Raw genomic sequence first — 14,994 nt, 5'->3', positions numbered from 1 at the left:
ATACTTTCTAAAAAAATATTAATTTAAATAAATAAAAATTATCTTTTACATTTTAGAAGTAAATAATTTAATAATTAAAATACCCTTTAAAATAAATATATTCACTATTTTAATTTTTTTTATACTAAAAAGTATTTTAAAGTTTTTTTGTTACTATTATAAAATAAAAAGTTTAATTTTTTTTTTTTTAATCTTTTTCCTTCCTTATTTTAATAACTTTTTGAACATGACTTTTAGTAATAAGTTATATGAAATATTACAAATTTGTTTATTAAGGATTTTTTTTAATGATTTGAATTAATTGAAAATTTATTAAAATAAGAAAAATAAAAATAAATAAAAAGGATGGATGGAGAATTTTTATTTTAAGTACTCAATTAAAATGTTTTCATATGACCTAATTTTAGAAGTGGATTATATCAATACATAGTAGAGATTGAATTTTTCTTATATAAAAGGGTTGAAAGGTATATTTACTTATTTCAGATGAAAACAAGTAACTAAAAACTATATAGATTATATTTGAGTTTGGTTTTAAAATATTTTCTAGTTTTTATTTTCTATTTTTTTATAAAAAAAAATAATTTTTATTTTCTATATTGTCTCTTTTTGAAAATGCATTTAATTAAAAAATGAAAACTATTTTTAAAAATGAAAATTGAAAACCTTGTTTAGTACTATTTTTTTATATGAAAAAAAAATTATTTATTCATTTATTACGCCACTATACAATTATATAAATGTACTAAGTGTACAAAGGCATACAAGACTACCATTTGTGAAAGATTATAATAAATTATGAGTCATTCCTTTATTTTTCTTATCACTCACGAATTGTGCATATATGTCGTGCACTTTATTTAATTCCCGCATGGAAATTCTAATACTTTCTCCAATAATTATATTTGAGGGAAAAAAATTTGACATTAAGTCATCCACCATCTTCTCAACTAAACCATTGGAAATATGGTTAAACACTCCTACGTGGACATGGACACATAACTTAAGAAGGATATAAAATTTGTGTCATTGTATAAGGGTATTACACTAACTGTACAAGGGAAATGTACTAATTGTACAAAAGTGTATAAGATTACCCTTTGTGAATTATTTTAATCAATTCTAAACCACTTTTTTATTTTCCTTGTCACCCAAGGATTGTACGCCTATGTCATGCATTTTATTTAACTCTCACATGAAAATTCTAATATTTTCCCCAATAATGATATTTGGGGAAAGAAAATTGATCCTAAGTCATCCACCATTTTCTTAACCAAACTATTGAAAATATGATTAATACACCTACATGAACATATAACTTATGAGAAATATGAAATTTGTGTCATTGTACAAGGATATTACACTAACTGTACAAGGGAAATGTGCTAAGTGTACAAGGCTGTACAAGGCTCCTAATAGGTTTTGTACAATTTTTAAACAATTTGAATTTGACATTAAAACGATTATTGATAGTTTTTTTTTTCTTTTTTTTACCAAACTATGTCATTAAGACATTCCCTACAAAAAGTAACACATAGGAAATAAAATTTAAATCAATCATGTTTGAATTGTTCATTATAAGTAAACTAAATGAAATATATATTTTTACTATTTTGCCTTTATAAACATAATTTCATTGTTATCAATAGAGATTAAAAAAATCATATTTGAATGGAATTAAAAATAAACAAAAATTATTTTTTATAACATTTTTATTTTTTTAAATCATTAATTTAAATTATGAAATTAGTTTTAAAATTAAAAATATTTGTTGTAATTATAGTTTTGAAGATTTCATGATTTTTATCTTATTACTTTGAAAAAATTGCTTTAATAAGAAAATATTTATTTTAATGATTTTAAATATTTAAATCTTTATTAAAAAATATTTAGGATTAGTGTGGAGAGCAATTAGATAATTTTGGAATGAAGAAATTTTGAATATTTTGAAAACTTTAATTCGGCCAATTACCCTATTTACACTTTCAAAATTATTGGAAGGTTGGTAAATTAGTATTAAAAATATTGTCTTCTTGATTAATATTATATATATATATATATATATATATATATATATATGTTTATAATAAGAGCAAAAAGATTCAATATCTTTAAAAATGAAAAACAAAAAAAAACATTATTGTTTTTTATTTGACATAAAATAGAAATATAGATTGAAAGAAAAAAAAAAGTTAGAAATGAGTAATACTTAATAGGGAATAGAAAAGGAAAAAAAAACCAAAAAAAATTGAAATTCACACTCACTTGTGAGTATATAAGGGTTAAGGGTTAAAGGGTATTTTAGGGATTAATGAAAGACAATATCCTTCATCTTAATTTTCATACTTTGTTTGGGTCTTGAGCTTAAATATGCATGATATATGGATCAAATGTTAATTTTTGGGCCCAATTGAACCCAAAACACAATTCTCCCTATTATTATATAATGATGAAGTAACGACAACTGACAAGTAGTACCTCTCATCATTCAATATGGGCTGCTACCAAAATTCTCAGATATCCCCTTTAGACTTGACCTTTCTTTTTGCCTTTTTTTTTTTTTTTTTTTTTGCAAGTGGGATATAATTTTCAACTTTCCATATATGATATAACCAACTTCAAGTGAAGAGCCTCCATTTTTGAAGAGAAGTTAATTTTCAATAATATTGGCAGCTTATCTGACTTTAGTCACTGGTATGAGCTTCAGAGGAAAATTCAAAGGGTTATTTGTGTTTTTGTTTGTATGTGTATGTCTGAGTGTAAAAGTTTGAGGTGTTGAACACTAACAATTGGCGTGTCTGCATGATGCCAGCTGATGGTACTATCTATATGTTGGGTTGGGTTATTTCCTTCTTGTGGAGGAAAGCCCAAAGCCCAAACATTTAAGGCTTCTTAGGCCTTAATGTATAAAAGGGAAGAAGAAATCCTTTTCTCTTCTTCATCTTCATCTTTGCAGCCCTAGGAGGAGAGTAAGAAGAAAAAGGAAGAGAAAGTTAGAGAGAAAAAGAAAAAGAGCCACTGAATTTTTGAAGTTAGAGAAAAGAAAAACGCTGATTTCTTTTCTTCTTTTTACTGTCCAGATTTCATCAAACGGCCGATCTCGCTTCGTGTGTGGTCCGATCGACCTGAAATTTGAAGGAGAGATTTTCAACTCATTGATCTCTAATCTGAACGGTGAAGATCGGATTTGGAGTTCCGGAAGATTGTTGTTTCAGTCCGTGAACAGTGCGTCTTTGTCGCTGATTTCTTCTCACCCTGGTAGTTCTGATCTTCAGCTTTGATCGAGATTAATCCATGGTCTGATCGAGATGATTTTTGGTTAGCACGTTCTTAACTCATTGATCTTCATTTTGAATGGTGGAGATTGGATTTGGAGTTTGGAACAGTGGTGATTTGTGTCCGGGAACAGTGACTTTGTTTTGGTGAGATCTCTCTATTGTTTTATACAAGTTGTTTTGTATTTGCCAAGACTAATTGCCTTGAGATATGGCTGATGTAAACCTCTAGTCTCATCTAGAGAGAATTGTGTAACCCATTGATTATATTAGTGGAGGGTTTAAGTGGCCTAAGGGTCCCGTGGTTTTTACTTCTCACATTTGGGAAGGTTTTCCACGCTAAAAATTGTTGGTGTTCATATTCTTATTGCATTGGGTGAATTGTTGTTACTCTATTAAATTGATTCCTATTAGGTTCTCACAAGAGGGGATAAAATCTGGTTGTGCATTGTTTGCGTTTATCCCATCAAAGTGGTATCAGAGCATTGGTTTAAGATATTTGTGTCTTGTGTAGAACAATGGAAAGCAATACAAGTAGAATGATCACTCTGAATGGTTCCAATTATCATGTTTGGAAAGGAAAAATGGAAGACTTATTGTATGTGAAGAATTATTATTTGCCTGTGTTTGCTTCTGAAAGGCCAGAAAATAAAACTGATGCAGAATGAAATTTACTTCATCGACAGGTTTGCGGTTATATCAGACAGTGGGTAGATGATAATGTTCTCAATCATGTTAGTGAAGAGAAACATGCAAGGAGTCTATGGAATAAGCTCGAACAGTTATATGCTCGAAAGACTGGCAATAATAAGTTGTTTCTAATCAAGAAGATGATGAGTTTGAAGTATCAAGATGGAACTCCTATGACAGATCATTTGAATACATTCCAAGGTATTATTAATCAGTTAGCTGGAATGAATATCAAGTTTGAGGAAGAGGTGCAAGGGTTGTGGCTTCTTGGTACATTGTCGGACTCGTGGGAGACGTTTAGAACTTCTTTGTCTAACTCAGCCCTAGATGGTATTATGAATATGGACTTAGTTAAGAGTTGTGTTCTAAATGAAGAAATGAGAAGAAAGTCACAGGGCTCTTCTTCACAGTCAAATGTCCTAGTTACTGAGAAGAGGGGGAGGAGTAAGAGTAGAGGTCCGAAGAATAGAGATAGAAGTAAAAACAAGACTAACAAGTTTGCCGATGTTGAGTGCCACTACTGCCATTTGAAAGGGCATATAAAAAAATATTGTCGCCAATTGAAGAGAGATATAAAATAAGGGAAAGTGAAGGAAAAGAAGAATGACAATGGTGGTGAAGATGATAAAGTTGCCACTACCACTTCAGATTTCCTTATTGTTTATGATAGTGATGTTGTTAATTTTGCTTTCCAGGAAACTAGTTGGGTGATTGACAGTGGTGCCTCCATCCATGCTACACCTCGGAAGGATTTCTTTACATCCTACACATCCGGTGATTTTGGAAGTGTTAGGATGGGTAATGATGGCTCAGCTAAAGCCATTGGTATGGGAGATGTATGTTTGGAGACTAGTAATGGTACTATGTTGACTTTGAAGAATGTTAAACATATTCTGGATATTCGCATGAATTTAATCTCCACAGGAAAGCTTGATGATGAAGGGTTTTGCAACACCTTTCGTGATAGTCAGTGGAAGCTCACTAGAGGTTCTATGGTGATAGCAAAAGGAAATAAGAGTTCCTCATTGTATTTGATGCAAGCAAGGGTAATTGATTCCAGTATCAATGCAGTGGATGATGATAGTACATTTGAGCTTTGGCACAACAGGCTTGGTCACATGAGTGAGAAGGGCTTGATGATTTTGGCTAATAAGAATCTTCTTTCTGGTATGAAGAAGGGATCTTTGAAGAGGTGTGCTCATTGCTTAGTAGGAAAGCAGACTAGAGTTGCATTCAAAACACTTCACCATACAAGGAAGCCAGGTATGCTTGATTTAGTGTATTCTGATGTGTGTGGCCCTATGAAAACAAAAACACTTGGTGGATCTCTATATTTTGTGACTTTTATAGATGATCATTCAAGAAAGATTTGGGTTTATACCTTGAAAACAAAAGACCAAGTGTTAGATGTGTTTAAGCAGTTTCATGCGTTTGTTGAAAGACAATCTGGTGAAAAGTTGAAATGTATCCGGACTGATAATGGGGGTGAGTATTCTGGTCCTTTTGATGAGTATTGTAGACAACATGGTATTCGACATCAAAAGACACCTCCTAAGACTCCTCAGTTGAATGGGTTGGCTGAGAGAATGAATAGGACATTGGTTAAAAGAGTAAGATGCTTACTTTCGCAGTCACAGTTGCCAAGATCTTTTTGGGGTGAGGCTTTGAATACTATTGTACATGTTCTCAATCTTACACCATGTGTTCCTTTAGAATTTGATGTTCCAGATAGAATTTGGTCAAATAATGAAATCTCTTATGATCACTTGCGTGTCTTTGGATGCAAGGCTTTTGTGCATATTCCCAAAGATGAGAGATCTAAGCTTGATGCTAAGACAAGACCTTGTGTATTTATTGGCTATGGTCAGGATGAGCTTGGTTACAGGTTTTATGATCCGGTGCAGAAAAAACTTGTAAGAAGCCGAGATGTTGTGTTTATGGAAGACCATACTATACATGATATTGAGAAGACTAATCCAATGGAGTCTTAGCATAGTGGTGATTTGATTGATTTAGATCCAGTCCCTCTAACAAATCTTCCTACACAGGTTGAAGATGAAGCACATGATGACCAACATGACATGGGTGATGTTGAAACACCCACATAAGTTGAGGTGGATGATGATGTTCATGAGCAGTCACCAGCAGCAGAGGCTCCATCAGATATTCCACTTAGAAGGTCTACTAGAGACCGACATCCTTCCACATGGTATTCTGTTGATGACTATGTATTACTAACTGACGGGGGAGAACCTGAAAGTTATGTGGAAGCCATGAAAGATGAAAATAAGATGATGTGGGTTGATGCTATGCGAGATGAGATGGAGTCATTGCATGAGAACCATTCTTTTGAGCTTGTCAAGTTGCCAAAAGGAAAAAGAGCTTTGAAGAACAAGTGGGTTTACAGAGTGAAGCAAGAAGAACACACTTCACAACCTCGTTACAAAGCTAGATTGGTCGTCAAAGGATTCAATCAAAAGAAAGGTATTGATTTTGATGAGATTTTTTCTCCTGTTGTTAATATGTCATCTATTCGTGTGGTTTTGGGCTTGGCAGCTAGTCTTGATTTGGAGATTCAGCAGATGGATGTTAAGACTGCATTTCTCCATGGTGATTTAGACAAAGAAATTTATATGGAACAACCAGAGGGTTTCGTACTAAAAGGGAAAGAGGATTATGTGTGTAAGCTGAAGAAAAGTCTTTATGGCTTGAAGCAAGCACCGAGGCAGTGGTATAAGAAGTTTGAGTCAGTTATGGGGGAGCAAGGCTACCGAAAAACTACTTCTGACCATTGTGTTTTTGTGCAGAAATTCTCTGATGATGATTTTGTTATATTGTTGCTCTATGTTGATGATATCTTGATTGTTGGCAGGAATGTTTCAAGAATTGATAACTTGAAGAAGCAGTTAAGCAAATCTTTTGCCATGAAGGATTTAGGGCCAGTAAAGAGAATTCTTAGCATCATAATTGAGCGGGATAGAGCATCCAAGAAGCTATGTATGTTACAAGAGCAATATATTGAAAAGGTGCTTGCAAGGTTTAACATGAGCAAAGCCAAAGTGGTTAGTTCTCCTCTAGCTAGTCACTTTAAGCTAAGCAGCAGACATAGCCCTTCTACAGATAAGGAGAAGGAAGACATGAGAAGAGTTTCGTATGCCTCAGCATTAGGAAGTTTGATGTATGCCATGGTATGTACTAGACCAGACATCGCTTATGCAGTTGGTGTTGTTAGCCGGTTTTTATCGAATCCAGGAAGACATCATTGGGAAGCAGTCAAGTGCATTATGAGATATTTACGAGGCATTTTCAAGTTGAAACTCACTTTTGAAGGTGGGAAACCAATACTTGTTGGATACACTGATTCAGACATGGCAGGGGATGTGGATAATAGAAGGTCTACTTCAGGCTATTTGATGACATTCTCAGGAGGTGCTGTGTCTTGGCAATCGAGACTACAGAAATGTGTTGCACTTTCTACAACAGAGGCAGAGTACATTGCAGCAGCAGAAGCATGTAAAGAGTTGTTGTGGATGAAGTGTTTCATGCAAGAGCTCGGGTTTAAACAATAGCGTTATGTGGTATACTGTAATAACCAAAGTGCTATTCACCTCAGTAAGAATTCTACCTATCATGCAAGATCAAAACACATTGATGTGAGGTATCATTGGATGAGAGATGCTCTCAATGACAACTTGTTTGAAATTGAGAAGATACATATAGATAACAATGGCTCGGATATGTTGACAAAGACATTACCAAGGGAGAAGCTTGGAGTTTGTTGTTCCATCGCTGGGATGGTGAGTCCCTCCACATAGTCGGAAAGGGGGAGATTTGTTGGGTTGGGTTATTTCCTTCTTGTGGAGGAAAGCTCAAAGCCCAAACATTTAAGGCTTCTTAGGCCTTAATGTATAAAAGGGAAGAAGAAATCCTTTTCTCTTCTTCATCTTCATCTTTGCAGCCCTATGAGGAGAGTAAGAAGAAAAAGGAAGAGAAAGTTAGAGAGAAAAAGAAAAAGAGCCACTGAATTTTTGAAGTTAGAGAGAAGAAAAACGCTGATTTCTTTTCTTCTCTTTACTGTCCAGATTTCATCAAACGGCCGATCCCGCTTCGTGTGTGGTCCGATCGACCTGAAATTTGAAGGAGAGATTTTCAACTCATTGATCTCTAATTTGAACGGTGGAGATCAGATTTAGAGTTCCGGAAGGTTGTTGTTTCAGTCCGTGAACAGTGCATCTTTGTCGTTGATTTCTTCTCACCCGGGCAGTTCTGATCTTCAGCATTGATCGAGATTAATCCGTGATCTGATCGAGATGATTTTTGGTTAGCACGTTCTTAACTCATTGATATTCATTTTGAACGGTGGAGATTGGATTTGGAGTTTGGAACAGTGGTGATTTGTGTCCGGGAACAGTGACTCTGTTTTGGTGAGATCTCTCTATTGTTTTATACAAGTTGTTTTGTATTTGCCAAGACTAATTGTCTTGAGATATGGCTAATGTAAACCTATAGTCTCATCTAAAGAGAATTGTGTAACCCATTGATTATATTAGTGGAGGGTTTAAGTGGCCTAAGGGTCCCGTGGTTTTTACTTCTCACATTTGGGAAGGTTTTCCACGCTAAAAATTGTTGGTGTTCATATTCTTGTTGCATTGGGTGAATTGTTGTTACTCTATTAAATTGATTCCTATTAGGTTCTCACAAGATGGGATAAAATCTGGTTGTGCATTGTTTGCGTTTATCCCATCACTATAGACATTGGTAAGCAGCCAACTGTCTTCTCAAAAGATAGCTTTGCCTCTTTGTTGATCTCAATGCATTTAACAGACCTGAAAAACAAGACTAATTAACTTGGAATTAATATATCTTCTAGTTGGACATAAGAATGAGACTTCCAGAGAACTTGAACCATCCGCGTTCTTGCCTGCGTTTTCTAGTGGCAGCTAATGATAATCCAATTACGCCAGCTCCAGCATACAAATGAGCAACTGCTGCCCCATATGGGACATACTTTTGTGAAACATATAAGTAGGATTTCTCTCAATAAACATAAGATAGAGTCAGGCATCTTATGTTAGTGAGCTGCCGATGTGTCCTGTGTGATGCAGGAACACAAAAAGGAACACGGAACTTGGGTGTCCAAACAAGAGGCAAATAAGGCCAGAGTCTCCAGCCTCAACAATTCCAGCAATTAATTGTATCAAAAAGAGAATTGTACATTCTCAAGGATTTGATGTCCCTCATATGCTGAAATGAATTATGATTTAATGATGATTGATAGATAAGATAGAATAAAGACATTCCTAAGCAATCAATTAAGAATTCTAGATTAGAAATTTTGTCTACCTGTGTATTTGCTTGGCCAAAACTGGATGGAGCCAATGCAACATCAATTCCTCCAACATGCTCCGATCCCAAAAGTCTATTTCTCCTAAAAGATGTCTCCACCTATTCCCAAAAATTATCTGCAACAATAGTAATAACATTATTAAGTTCCCAACCTTAAAATCATATAAATCTAGATATTAAAATTACATAATGTTGTACATAGATAATATGAAATACATGTGCTGGTCTGGTATAAAAAAGTAAACAGAAATTGATGAAGCTAAAGAAAGTGGATCTTACACCATTCAGGTATGAGTTGTGCTTAGGCATAGTACCCCTAAAAGAATTAGTAAATTTCATTTTCTCCTAAGAATTTTATCTCTTAATCAGTGATAATGTTAGCTTCTCTATACACTTTATGACTTATGATCTAATTAAATGACAAACTACGACAGCCCGACTCTAGGTAGGGGTTGTTGGCAGCCACAATGGTAAAATTGAATGGAGTAGCCTTCCTATCCTTAATGAAAATGTCTTGTCTTCTTTGTTTTGTAGTGTGCCCTCTTTGACACGCTAAAGTATGAACATTTGCTTTAATAGGTCCAGATGTGGACATTAAAACTTTACTAGAATGTGCATGTGAAAATGTCATTAATTCTAAAGGAAGAAAATTTTAGACTTTAGGCATCAGGAGCTGACGGACTTGGTTTAAGAACATTTGCTAAAGTCTTGCCCCTTTTTTGGTTTAGAAAAAAGACACTAGTTTAATAATTCAAATAAAATTAAATACGTCGAGTTAGAACATCCTATTCATATCTTCATTTGCTATTCTAACCGATTGACTTATTTTACTTCATATTCCCATTTAACAAAATTCTTACACTTAAAGCCAAAATGTGCTTTTGAGTCAGTGGGAAATGTGCCTGTCTAGCAAAATGCTTATGTATCATCTTGTTGAAAGAATAATTAATTTCATAAATATTTTGCATGCCACTAGGATTATTTATTTAGGACCCTTTATTTTCACTAGTATGAAACTCTTTGAATCACTTTCAATCTCCAACTGCCTGATATCATCTTCTCTTGGCCATCAGAGGCCTTCTCTCGAATTGATACTCTTTGTTACACATGCATACATCATCAACTTTTTGCTCTTTTCTTTTCAATAATGCATAGATTTCCTATTCTCTTATGGAATTTGTGAGTGGAATAAAAAACCGTGAGAGGCTAAGACCCTTTCGTATGAAGATGTAGCATGAAGGTGAAGGAATAGGACAAAAAGGAGCAGTGACTATAGTAATGTTATAGTAAATACGGATTTTGAAGTTTATTTTAAGAAAATGAGATATTTGAGTAGTTTGGATTAAGTGTGCAAAATTATTGTCTAGTAGAGTAACACACGGAAGGGGGTGAATGAGTAATTTAAAAAAAATTATAATATAAGGATTGAAATTGACCATTTTGCGTTTGGTCACATGGAGAGCATATGTCTTTTTATATACAAAAAAATCATTTCTTTTTTAGGTTTTGTTAATTTTATCTCACCTATATTTTGGATTAAAATATCCACCGATTTCAATATATTATGACCAATATTTTTTTATATATCTCAATATATTTATAAAATCAAGTTATTGATATATTTGCAAAAACCGATATTTTCATCATTGATCTCAATATATTAATATAATAACACAAAAAAAAATCACATATAAAAATACATGAGGTTTTAACGTGATTCTACTTTAATGCTAGTTTGTTAGTGTAAAACCAAAAGGATAAAATAATCTACACACAAAGGTATGTCATATTTTTATGTAATTCAACTAATCTTTCATACATCAATGGATGATAGAAAATCATTGGAGTATATCATAAAGAATATTTTAGAGAATAGAAAAACAAAAAACAAAAAACCAAAAACAAGTTTTGAAACATCTTATGTTTTCCTATTCCTTATATTTATACTTTGAACTGTAAACCCTCAATCCACCAAGTGTCTCGAACTCTTTCCCATACCTCTATCTACCATGTATAATTATTACAAAATCATCTCCATCTTATCACAATCTTTTTCCTCGTGATCTAAAATATTTCTAAAAATAATTACAATAATTTTTCTTACTTTATAAAGAACTCTATTATTATAATGATATTTTTTATCCATAATGTTGGTTACAACATGGATTATATATCAATTGAAAATTTAAGGCACTCTTCAAAAAAGAGTTCCTTCATATAAATAATTGTTTGAGATAGTAATTGGACCATTTAATTTACTCATGGACAATTTTATCAGAGAGATATAAGTATGCTGGGATAAGCATTATTTTTTAAGCCTTTAAAGTAAAACACTTAAATTGCAGCAAGACCTAGTTTTTTCCATATCCTATGATTTAGTCCACAAGGGTACTTATAGTCTAGACAGGACATGGAATGTCATGATAAATTATTAGACTTTGTTTTCTCCTCCAAGAATGAAAAGAAACCTTTGTGGTACCTTTGTTCATATTGGAATTTTAGACCCAAAAACCAGTTGGTAAGTTACGTAAAAGTTGAACAATTAAAGATTAATTATCTTAAGCTGCGGTCCTTAGCATTCACCCCAAGTCAGTAGTGGACATTGACCCTCTTCCATTTAGCTATCTTAGTGGACAAGAGGAGAAAGAGCGTGTAGGAAAAAAAATTAAAAATTAAACTGATTTTACTCGTAATGTTTTTATTAATAGTTTTATTATTATAAATGTTTTTAAAGAGAAGCTCATTTTGCCAACCTCTCAAGCTTAAAGCAGTTGTCTATTACTAAAAGTTCTCCAAATGTTTCTTTGGTTTTCAACATCTCCTCTGACTGGGCTCCTCCTTTTAAACTCACATACATCAACCGTAGATCTTGCCAATTGGGTCCCAAATTTCCTACCTGGCTCAGAACTCAAAATGAGTTGACCACCGTAGTGCTGAATAATGCTGGAATTTCAGGTACTATACCAGATTGGTTATGGCAATTAGATTTGCAGCTCAGTGAACTACACATTGCTTATAATCAATTAAGTGGCAGAGTTCCAAACTCATTAGTGTTCAGCTACCTAGCCAATGTTGATTTGAGTTCAAACCTCTTTGATGGTCCTCTCCCACTCTGGTCGTCTAATGTAAGTACACTGTATCTGAGGGATAATTTGTTTTCTGGACCGATTCCTCCGAACATTGGTGAAGCAATGCCCATTCTGACAGATTTAGATATCTCTTGGAACTCTCTGAATGGTAGCATTCCCTTGTCCATGGGTAATCTACAGGCTTTGATGACCTTGGTCATCTCCAACAATCATTTATCTGGAGAAATTCCTCAGTTCTGGAACAAGATGCCTTCCCTGTATATTGTAGATATGTCCAACAACAGCCTTCCGGGTACAATACCAAGATCACTGGGTTCCCTCATGACACTCAGATTCTTGGTGCTATCCAACAACAATCTCTCTGGTGAACTTCCTTCCCATCTACAAAACTGCAGTGCCTTGGAAAGCCTTGATCTTGGTGATAACAAATTTTCTGGAAACATTCCATCCTGGATAGGAGAAAGCATGCCATCCCTGTTGATTTTAGCCTTGCGGTCCAACTTCTTCAGCGGTAATATTCCTTCAGAAATCTGTGCCCTTTCCGCGCTACACATTCTGGACCTCTCACACGACAATGTGTCAGGATTTATTCCTCCCTGTTTTAGGAACTTGAGCGGCTTCAAATCTGAACTTTCGGATGATGATATAGCACGGTATGAGGGACGCTTGAACCTTGATTCAAAAGGAAGAGCAATTGAATACTATCACAGTCTCTACCTTGTGAATAGTCTAGACCTGTCCTATAATAACTTATCAGGAGAGATTCCTATAGAACTAACAAGCCTTCTGAAACTGGGAACCTTGAATTTGTCCAGCAATAATTTGGGGGGAACTATACCTGAAAAGATTGGAAACTTGCAGTAGTTGGAGACTCTCGACCTATCAAGAAACAAACTTTCTGGTCCAATTCCAATGAGCATGGCTTCCATAATCTTTTTGGTTCACCTGAATCTGTCACACAATAACTTGTCAGGGAAAATCCCAACAGGCAACCAGTTTCAAACCTTGATTGATCCGTCTATTTACCAGGGAAACCTCGCACTTTGTGGATTTCCTCTAACAAACGAGTGTCATGACAACAATGGAACAATTCCAACTGGGAAAGGAGAAGACAAAGATGATGAAGATGGAGATGACTCTGAGTTGCCATGGTTCTTTGTTAGCATGGGACTGGGATTCATCATAGGACTCTGGGGAGTTTGTGGCACATTAGTGATCAAGAAGTCATGGAGATATGCTTATTTTCGCTTTGTCAACAAAATGAAAGATAGGCTCCTTCTGGCTGTGGCACTGAATGTAGCCCGTCTGACAAGAAAGGTGTAGGTGTTGGAAATAAACTGTCGCAGGTGAAGAAAATATGGGAACATGCTTTAAGATGGAGAGATACTTCATGAAAACATCATTTCTCATAAATTGTAAACCTGCCATTTACACAAATAAATTTCTGTTTGAGAATTGTTTCTTATGATCTTGATTGCTTTTAAATATTGTGTTAGCAGCAGCAATAATCAGCCAAATCTATTTTACAGTTAAAGCTTCATTACTGGCAGAGTCCTAGGCCTTGTTTATTTGTAAACTGGCATATGAGTGGGCATCAAGCTTGTCTCTTACACTAAGGTGGCTTTGAACATATTTTCAGTTGTAGACTGTCTATGAAATTTTCTCTTGGGAACTTCTTGGATTAACTAAATGCCTTCATTATTTGATGATTTACTGATTTGTCATCCTAACATAGGCATATAGCAATTTCCAGAAGAAAGAATCTATTTCACTGCGTTTAGGGTAAAGGGGAATATGTACTAGAAATTTGAATTTATGCCATACATGATACAGGTGCATAAAATTGCATTACGCAATTTAAACTTTATCCCTTAACTTTTTGTTGTTCCAGTACTGGCATACTTGGTTCTTAATGGAAAATAACTACCTGATTGACTTGAGCAACTTAAAGTGAATACATGTTAGTTCTGATGTATGCCATGATATGCACATTACATTCATTCCTTTGTTTGCTTATTAACTATTATAAATGATGTTTGGCTATGATTGCAGCATCGAGCGAGGTTTTGGCTGTGTTCAAAAGGGGCCCAGGAGTAGGTCTCAAGAAAAAGAAGTCAGGAAAGAGGAAGAAGAAACCCTTGTGAGGAATATTTTAGTTACTGATGTGGCGTTGGAGCTGAAAAACGATCAACGGGACTAGAGGTTAGGTTGTGGCAGAGCAAAAGGAATGAAGGATTCTTTCAATATTTTACTACAGAAGAAATACCAAGAATCAATTTCTGTTTTTCTAGTGTTGTGAAAAAGGAACTTGTTGTTTATTACTGACTGAATGACTTGTAAACAACAATAATTTGAATGAACAAAATTCTACAATAATATTGAAAAATAAATTAAGATAATGCTCCGTAAAAGCTGCTCAGTTTCCCTTATCCCTTTCCTTGGATTTGGCTAGATGAGGAAAGGCTGTCAACTTGTTGTAGGTTCTCAAATCCTGCCTGGTCAAGATCCCAACTACTGGAGACACCTGTAAGTGAAGGAAACAATCAGGTTAGTCATATTTACCTCAAAACTGTAGTTTCTCTCACAAGAAGGCC

The 14,994-nt window shown here is 34.4% G+C and overlaps 1 pseudogene; it reads left to right on the top strand.

Annotated features, from left to right (window-relative positions):
• Positions 1 to 9,564: 9,564 nt before the first annotated feature.
• Positions 9,565 to 14,600, top strand: LOC109123864 (receptor-like protein EIX2; annotated as a pseudogene).
• The last annotated feature ends 394 nt before the right edge of the window (positions 14,601 to 14,994 follow it).

This window comes from Vitis vinifera, chromosome 14 (genome assembly GCF_030704535.1).
Source record: "Vitis vinifera cultivar Pinot Noir 40024 chromosome 14, ASM3070453v1".
Lineage (NCBI taxonomy): Eukaryota > Viridiplantae > Streptophyta > Magnoliopsida > Vitales > Vitaceae > Vitis > Vitis vinifera.
The sequence above is the reverse complement of the archived record's forward strand: the minus strand, read 5'-3'. Positions and strand labels throughout refer to the sequence as shown.